The sequence below is a fragment of the Maylandia zebra genome, linkage group LG19, assembly GCF_041146795.1.
Source record: "Maylandia zebra isolate NMK-2024a linkage group LG19, Mzebra_GT3a, whole genome shotgun sequence".
Lineage (NCBI taxonomy): Eukaryota > Metazoa > Chordata > Actinopteri > Cichliformes > Cichlidae > Maylandia > Maylandia zebra.
This window is the reverse complement of record NC_135185.1, coordinates 1178538-1187382: the sequence shown is the minus strand read 5'-3', so window position 1 is coordinate 1187382 and position 8845 is coordinate 1178538.

Genomic DNA, 8845 nt, shown 5'->3' with positions numbered 1-8845 from the left:
CAGCAGATCCCAGGGATGACATCTGAGATCTTTGTCCAGAAGAGCACAGTCCTAGGAACACCAAAAATACTGTGCAGGATAAATACAGCCTATTTTTATGTCGCTGTTGTAAAGCTTGTGACTATAGGTCTTTGCGACAATGTTGCATTACAATGCCCTGGTTACTGCTAATGTACTGTTTTAATCAGGGTGCAGACCTCTTCACTGAGACACTGATTATTGGTAATAACTTACAGATTACCAATAGATCAGTGTTATAGAGTGCCACTGGTCAAATATTTGTGGTGCAACAACAAAAGTTTATCTACTACTTATTTAAGCTACAGATGTCAATAAAAGCAATCAGTTAAGTGGTCTTATGTTTTATGACGGATCTGCTTACTGGGAAACAGAGCCTTTGTAAGGATGCTTCTGCTTATTCTGAGACAGTGTGAGCATATCAAAGGCGAGTATGGGCTTACCAGAGTGAATGAATATTGCTGTTTAACACTATTATGGACCACTTCAGTCACTTGACATTGCTGGTCATTGGCATGTCAACTTTCTTTTGTCAGTATGTGCGCCACCCCCTGACAGACGTATGCAGCAAAGAACCACATATCTACACACACATACACACCTCCTCCTTGCTCCTTGTGGGCAGGCATGATTTATATACTCTGAGGTGAAGGAGATAACAAAGTAGTGTGAAGAATAGAGCTCTGTTCACAACCACTCCCTGTTCCCCATCCTTAGTATATATACTGTTAGAGGGCAGTAAAACGCTCCGTTCTCTTTCTCTTTATTTCACTTTATCTTTATCACCATCGCTATCCCTCAGTACTAGACCCTCTGCAGTTAAATGTCTTTCTTTCTGTCTGTCTGTTTTTCTTGCACTAATTATTTTTTTGCAGAGAAGATGAATAAGTCCCCCAGAGGGATCACCTTAAAACTCACCAGAAGCCCTATATATCACTCATTTGACCTCACTGCAGGGATTTTTCTATTCAGTATTTATGTAAAATGCAGAGAAACAACTTGTTCTCACTCTATCACAGAGCTCAGACAAACACATTAATGTACTGTACTGGGTGAAACAACGTATGCTACTCTTATTTTGTTCCCATTGTAAATTCAAATCTATATACAGCCAGTGCTGTTAAAACCAAAATGTGTTGTATGTTGAAGTATGTATGTTCTTCAGGGATCATGAATATGCTCACCAAGTTAGGGGTGGCTGTAGCTCAGGAGGTAGAGCAGGTCACCTACTGATCAGAAGGTTGGTGGTTCAATCCCTGACTCCTCCAGTCTGCATGCCAGACACTAACCCAACTTGCTCTCCGATGTGTGAATGTACTTAGAAAGCAGTGCTTGTGTGACTGGGTGAATGTAGATAGAGTGCTATGAGTACTCTGGGAGAGTAGAGAAGCGCTATATAAGAATCAGTCCATTCACCAAATGGGCATGAGACTGATGGCACAAGAAAAGATCATGGAGTATCTAAATCAGAGAACCTTTAGGCCAGGTTACATACTTGTCTCTCCAAACAAGCAAACTACAATTGTAGATTGACATGGAGAGAAACACTCAAGGAGCTTACTTGGTCAGTAATTACAAAGAGAAACTATAAGAACTAAAAGGCTCAAGACACTAAGGAAAGAACCAAACATGATATGTTACAGTAAACAAAAATCTCGTCATGAAATTTGTATCATTCATCATCCCACTTAAGTGTTTAAAATGTCAATTTTATTTTGAGTGAGCTTTTGGGTGTAGACTTTGGCCATAGCGCATTTGCTTTTTTGTAGTTCAGCTGCTCTAAACAATTTCCAACAGTTTCTTCTACGATTGACTCCATCAAGAGAGAAGAGAGACTGTGGCTTTGAAGGGGGCGGGGGTGTGGTCTCTGGCTCTGCTGCAGTGAAGTGCAGTACCATTTCTGCAGAGAGTGTGGCGCAGGTGCTGTTTCAGGTCATCTGCCGAGTCGGCATCCTGAAAGAGATACTGACTGATCAGGGCACGTTGTTCATGTGTCGCACACTAAAAGAACTGTACAAATTATTCTGCATTAAATCTATTCGGACCAGCGTCTACCACCCTCGGCCGGATAAGACTTTAATGTCCATGATTCGTAAATTCATGAGGACGAACACAATTGGGATCGCTGGTTAGACCTTCTGTTGTTTGCAGTGAAGGAGATGCCCCAGGCCTCCATGGAATTTTTTCCCTTTTCAACTGCTGTTATCAGGAAGCCACGGGGGTGTTGGTGTCACAGGGCGGAATGGACAAGTTTAACTTGGTGTTTTTATTTCCTTGCATGTAGTGCTGTGTTTTATTTTTTGATCTTTTAGATGGACTGGTTGGTAAATGGACTGGTTCTTATATAGCGCCTTTCTACTCTTCTGAGCACTCAAAGCGCTTTACACAACTTGTGCATTCACCCATTCACACAAGCGCATTGTTCTAAGTGCTTTCTAAGTAACATTCACACACATTCATACTCCGATGGATGCATTGGAGAGCAATTTTCGGGTTAGTATCTTGCCCAAGGATATTTGGCATGCAGACTAGGGGAAGCCAGGAATCGAACCATCAACCTTCCGATCAGTAGATGACCTGCTCTACTGCCTGAGCTACAGCCACCCTTCTTTTATTAGCGTGTAGTGTTTTATTTTTGTGCGGTTATTGCGTGCTTTTTATTTTGATATGTGATTTGTTCTGGGGGGATGCCCATTCCACCGCCCCTCCTGATCATTAACCTGACACACCTGGGACCAATCAGGGTTCGCCACAGCTATTCAATAAGAGGGAGAGAGAGCGTGAGAAACAGGGGGAGAGACATGGCGTGGTGACCGGGGTTGGCGACGGCCTGGCATAGCGACACAGAGGCGAGAGGGCCTCCTCTCTCCCTATAGGGCCTCTGTGCCCTCCGTGCCCTCAGCCCTATAGGGAGAGAGGAGGCCCTCTCTCCTTTTAGTTTGCACCAGAACGAAGAGGCAGACAGGACGGCGACAATGCTGCCAGTCTCTGCGCCGTTTGGACTTTATCTTCGTGGCTGAGGCCATTGGATTTTGGCTGTATTGTTTTAATGTTTTTAACTTCATGTTCTGCCTGGACAGAGTATTTTAGGGTTTTCTATGTAACTAAATTAACAACGTGAGTTATATTTTCTACTTCCTTTGCTCCTCCACTGCTCTCCCCGTTCTCCCGTTTCCCTTCTGTTTCAACCTACCACCTAGTGTCCACTTATATTTGCCCTAATTATGGAAAACTGGGAGGAAGGTCCAAGCCCGGCAAAAAATGAAAGTCAGTACTAGGGATGGGTATCGTTTAGGTTTTATCCGATACCGGTGCCAAATCGGTACTTTTGAAACGGTGCCGGTGCTCAAACCGGTGCTTAAAGAATGGAGAACACAAAATTGGTCCAAAAACCTCTCATGTTCAGCTGGTTTTTGTAAAAAGATAACAATGTTAGCCTTTTCTGCAGCTATGGGGCATATATGGTATCACTCTTGGCTGGAAGCAGTGCTTAAACAATGGAAAAAACACTAACTTTGTCCAAAAACCTCTCATGTTCAACTGTTTCCCACTTTTTCTTTGGTCATTTTAGCCTTTTTGGCCAGGGTGAAGGGAGTATCTGCCATCAAACAAGAAGACAGCCGCATGTAGCTATGATGATGTTTGCTAGTTCACCTTACATGCATTAATGTAATAACGTGGTTAGCCTACTCAACGTAAATTACACACGAACAACATTAAGCTACTCACGCAGAGAAGAACGGCTGCTGCTGCATCATCATCCTCATCATTTCTGCTACACTGGCAGGGCTAGGGGCCAGGACTCTCCTCTTTGGGTTTTTGGGTATGTTGCTAACTCCGGGTCTGATAACAGGCACCACACCCGCAGTAGATGCGCTCGGTGTGAGGTCTCGCAGCAAGCTATCAAATACGGCGCATTTCTCGGCTTTTAAAAAAAATGCTATGCGTCACCAGGTGTTTCATCGGATTCGAGGTGTTACCTCCTTTGACAGTATCACAGTATCAGCTTAAAGCACTTGTTGCTGCTAAGTTTGCATCTTTTGCTGTGAAGTACAGCCAGACTTTTGACCGCTTCGCCTTGGGCATTTTTAATCTGTAGCTCTGCTCTAAAAGAACGTACGTACCTGGGCCCGCCTACTATCCTCAGAAACGTAAAACGATTGGCTAGAAGTGTATCACAGCTCAGGAAAAAAAAGCACCAAAATAAAGCACCGAAATGTGCGCTGCTTTTCGGTCTGGTTACTACCGTTTATGTCAGAACCGGTGCCATCATGGCACCGGATACCGGTACCCATCCCTAGTCAGTACGGCATGGACCTGAGAGCAAAGCTGAAAATGCTTCTCTGGAGAGCCTGGTTTAGGAAAGAGAGTTGTGTTTGGAGGTGCCATATTCATGCCTACCCCATGCCCCGGGTCCACGAGCTCCTTGACCGGTTAGGCACCACTCAATTTTCACGACGCTGAATTTAACCAAGGACTACTGACAGATTCAGACTCCAAGAAAAAAACAGCCTTCTCTGCTCTGTACGGTTTAACCAATTCGTCACACTTCCGTTTGGCTTGTTCGGAGCTGCATATGCATGTGCATGTGCATGTGCAGCGCGTGACTGACGGGGTTGGCTGTGCAGTGTCACAGCCAACCCGAAGAAGTGTGCGGTTGGATGGAGGGAGGTACAGAATCTGGGGTACCACTTGGGGGGTGGACAGGTGCGCCCACAGGTGGAGAAGACAGGAGCTGTTGCATCCTGCCCGTGTCCCAGAATAAAAAGGAGGTGAGGCTGGCTGGTTACTATCTCAAAGGGCAGTGCCAAGGTAGGGCAGCTGCTGTCATTTAGTAATCATGAGCTCCCCTTTTTCAGTGACACTGGAACCTGAGGGGAGAGAGGAGTATGGAGTGGGGAAGCAGGTGGAAGCTGACTGACCCGACATCAAAATAAAAATAAAAAAAAGAACGCTGTCATATAAATAAAAACACTGGAAACTGTCACCTGAACACTGCGTGGGTCCCGACCACTTCACAATATGCATTACTTATTTTATACTGTGAATTATTCTAATCCAAGAATATAAATAGAGTTCAGTCCCTAAAGAGTTTGTAAAAGTAGACTTTATTTATTTTTATCTTTATATATCTTTATGAATTTTTCTGTCTTTAGTACTTTTGATTCAGACTTTTTTGATCCAAAGTTTGGACTGACTCTCAGTAAAAATGTTCACTTTGAGTCTAAATTAAAATTCAAAATTACTGTCTTTAAGCAGTTTTGAATGTATAATTTCCAACTGTTACTCTGCCCTGACACACTGATGAAAAACACAGAGCATGTACAAAGGTTATAAAACCTTTAATGCAACAGTTATTGCTTAGCTTGTTGTTCAGTGAGCTGCTGGTGCTGTTCACTCACATGTTTAAAGTGAATATAGATGTTTTACCCTTTCATGCATGAATTATAACAACCTTAATCAGGATTTTTTCTTAAGTATTTTTATTCATCTTTAGGCATGAAAAAAGACTTTTGAACTTAACATGTACTCTTCAAAGAGTTTTTACATGTCCACTTGAATTTGACAAACGAATAAATAATATACACTATGTGTTGTGTTTATGTGCAAGTAACCATCAACACTGACACAAATACAAGACAGCAGCCTTTGAATAGCTGTCCACTATGTGTGAAAGGGTTAAGAAACGGAAATTTGTGTGAACCCCCCACTGCTCTTGTGTGCCTTTATAGCCTTTGGAGAGAGTGGAAGGAGTCCGAAAAGATCTTCCTGCTACATACAAGCTTGAACTAAGGGGTTGCATAACGGGTCACTACAAGTAAGAAGGTTTTTGAATTCTAAATCACAAATTTTAAGTCAACAGAATGTGATCTACAGAATGATCACCCTCACAGGAAAGAATTAACAATGAATCAAATGACATTTGGAGATATTGTACCATTTGTAACACATTATTGAAATAGTAATTATATTTTAATAAAAATTGCACCATTTATTAAACTTTTTGTACATGTAATTCAGAATTTATTGCTTCATTGTTTGTGATTAAACATCGAAGGACCTTTTTTTGTAACGTGGGTGGTGAAAAGGGGCTAATAGCTGCTTCACTTCAATACAAATGCTCTCTACAGGTGTACAGCCAATAAATGCAAGGGACTCCTCAGATGCAAGCAGTTTGAGTACTAAGAGGATCATTGGATTCTCTTTACTGTGCAGTGTCAGAAGAATCGTGTAAAGCAATCACGAAATCAAACGGACAGATTAAGTGGAATTAAATCCTGTTACTTTAAAATACAGGTCAAGTTTGGGTACATCTGCTTATTCATGGATATTTCTGTATTTAATGTAAATATATTATAAAACACTATGAAACTAACACACAAACTGTAAAGCAATGTAATAATTGTTACATTGTTACAGTCACTGCTCAGCATTTACTTTAAGTAATACATCATAAAGCAGAAATAGAAACATTTATTTTTGAAAATAAGAGCTAAACTGTAAAATGTATTGTAAACATGTCGATAAATTATAAAAACAAATGTTCAATTCAATTCAATTTTATTTATATAGCGCCAAATCACAACAAAAGTCGCCTCAAGGCGCTTCATAGATACAGAGAAAAACCCAACAATCATATGACTAAAATAACTTACATTTGGAACCCCTGGCCTCTGAGACAGGTTTTAGAAAACATCGTTTCTCTACTCAGAACGGCACTTTTTTCAGTAAGTTTTATGTTAAGAAACTGAGGACCAGTGTTGGTCAAGTTACTTGAAAAAAGTAATCAGTAACTAATTACTGATTACTTCCCCAAAAAAGTAATCCCATTACTTAACTGATTACTTATTTTCAAAAGTAATTAATTACTTAGTTACTTTTTAAAAACACGATTTACAACCTGAAGAGGTGATAAAGCGATAGATCTTTCAGCCCAATTCTACTTTTTCTGCATAATCCATCATACAAAATGTAATCAAATGGAAAAGTCTCTTTTTTTAACTTGTTTTATTAGTTTTAATCTTTTAACTTTATAAACGCTGCACGCTCATACTCTCTCCCACAATCGATATGTGATCCATTGTTGATCTGCACACAGCTGTTGTCACTAACGGCGCACTCGCTTACGTCACTGTCATGAGACATTCTCACAAAAAAATCACGGTTTTAGTAACGCAGTAACGCAGCGTTCCTACGGGAAAGTAACGGTAATCTAATTACCGTTTTTGCAATAGTAATCCCTTACTTTACTCCCTTACTTTACAGTAACGCGTTACTGCCCATCTCTGCTGAGGACATACAGTCCACTTTCCCTCTCTGTGTCTCTTGAGCAGTCAATGGTTCCCTGCTGTTTGGCTGCATAGAAACAGAAAGATCCACCTGTTAATCCCATCAGCATGTCCGTGGGGAAAACAGGTTGTTATATGCAATAAAAGAATTTGGAGGCTCCAAGGAAGAGATGCTACACCTTTCGGAGACCTTTTTATCTTCACGTCATCGACCTGACTTGCCTTCTTTTTTGTTCCTGCAGACATGTAGATGTCAGGATTCCCTATTGTGTGTGAAACATAGCTCTGTGTGTGGTATGATGTGCATGTATTAACCTGTTAGGATGTACTTGGGAAAACAGACACTATTTTATTGAATAAAGTAGCCCTGTAACGACTGTGTTTAGTCTGTTCCTTCCCATTCCATGCAAGGCCACCAGGGTTGGCTGGAAGACTGTTTACTTAGCCTAGCAGGGCGAAGGACACTGTCTCAGCTGAACTCTGGACACGCACACACACACATATACACTGATATGCACACACTCATCCCCCCTCCCTTTCCAAACGCCTTCGACGCTTATTCCTTTCCGATGCTGACGGTGGATCAAGGAGACCAGCGCACAGGCTGCAGTACTGTCTAATTCGGCTGTCTCTCACCCTTTACCCCCCCTGTTACTTGTCATGTGTTTCTTTGGTGTATTAAGAGTTTTTCATGTGCAGAGGTGTTTTTTTCTGTTCTCAAACTGATCTCCCTGTTGGAGCTCAGTCTGGGGGAGTTATTTTTTTCTCCTTATCTTTCCTCATGTGGTGCATTTTCCATTGTTATACCTCTCTGACCTGTCTTCCCCATGTGATGTTTGTGTAATGTATGTATGGTCAGAGGGTAAGATGGCGCCGCCATTGCGTGCAATAGGTCGGCAGCCTTATGAAATTTCCTCTTGTGGGACTAATAAAGGTATATCAAATCAAATCACACGAGGAAGAATCATTTTCTGGTGGATTATGAAGACAACATCAAACCACTTACTGCTTAAGCGACAGACAGTGAAATATCCTCGGTTTCTTAACATGAAACTCATTGTTAGAGCCAGGGGTTCTAGTCAGCTAACATTAACTACTGTAAGACCGCAACCAACAAACCAACCCGATGAGGTCATGTCCTGTACTGGCACAATGTCAATAAACATGCTATAAAAACTTTAACTTTAAGCACTAAATGTCATAGCAGCAGGGGTGTGGAGTTATGAGATGCAGGTACTGGCTTTTATGCGATGAGTGAGCTTTAATTACACGTAGTGAAAATACAGACAGGAGCAGAGGTGGTGAGGACAGGAACTAAGAAATAACCTAAACTGGGAAAATCTAACAAATGAATCTGAAACCTAAACTCACAGGATGACATGCAGTGAGAAACACTGGATGACTCACAGAGGAAAACAGGAAGCTACACGGAAATACAGAAGCATCAGTGATGAGCACAAGAGACTACACACTATCAATACACACAGGAGGGAGGACGCAATCTGAATACACTGACATCAGACACGGACCTACAAAGT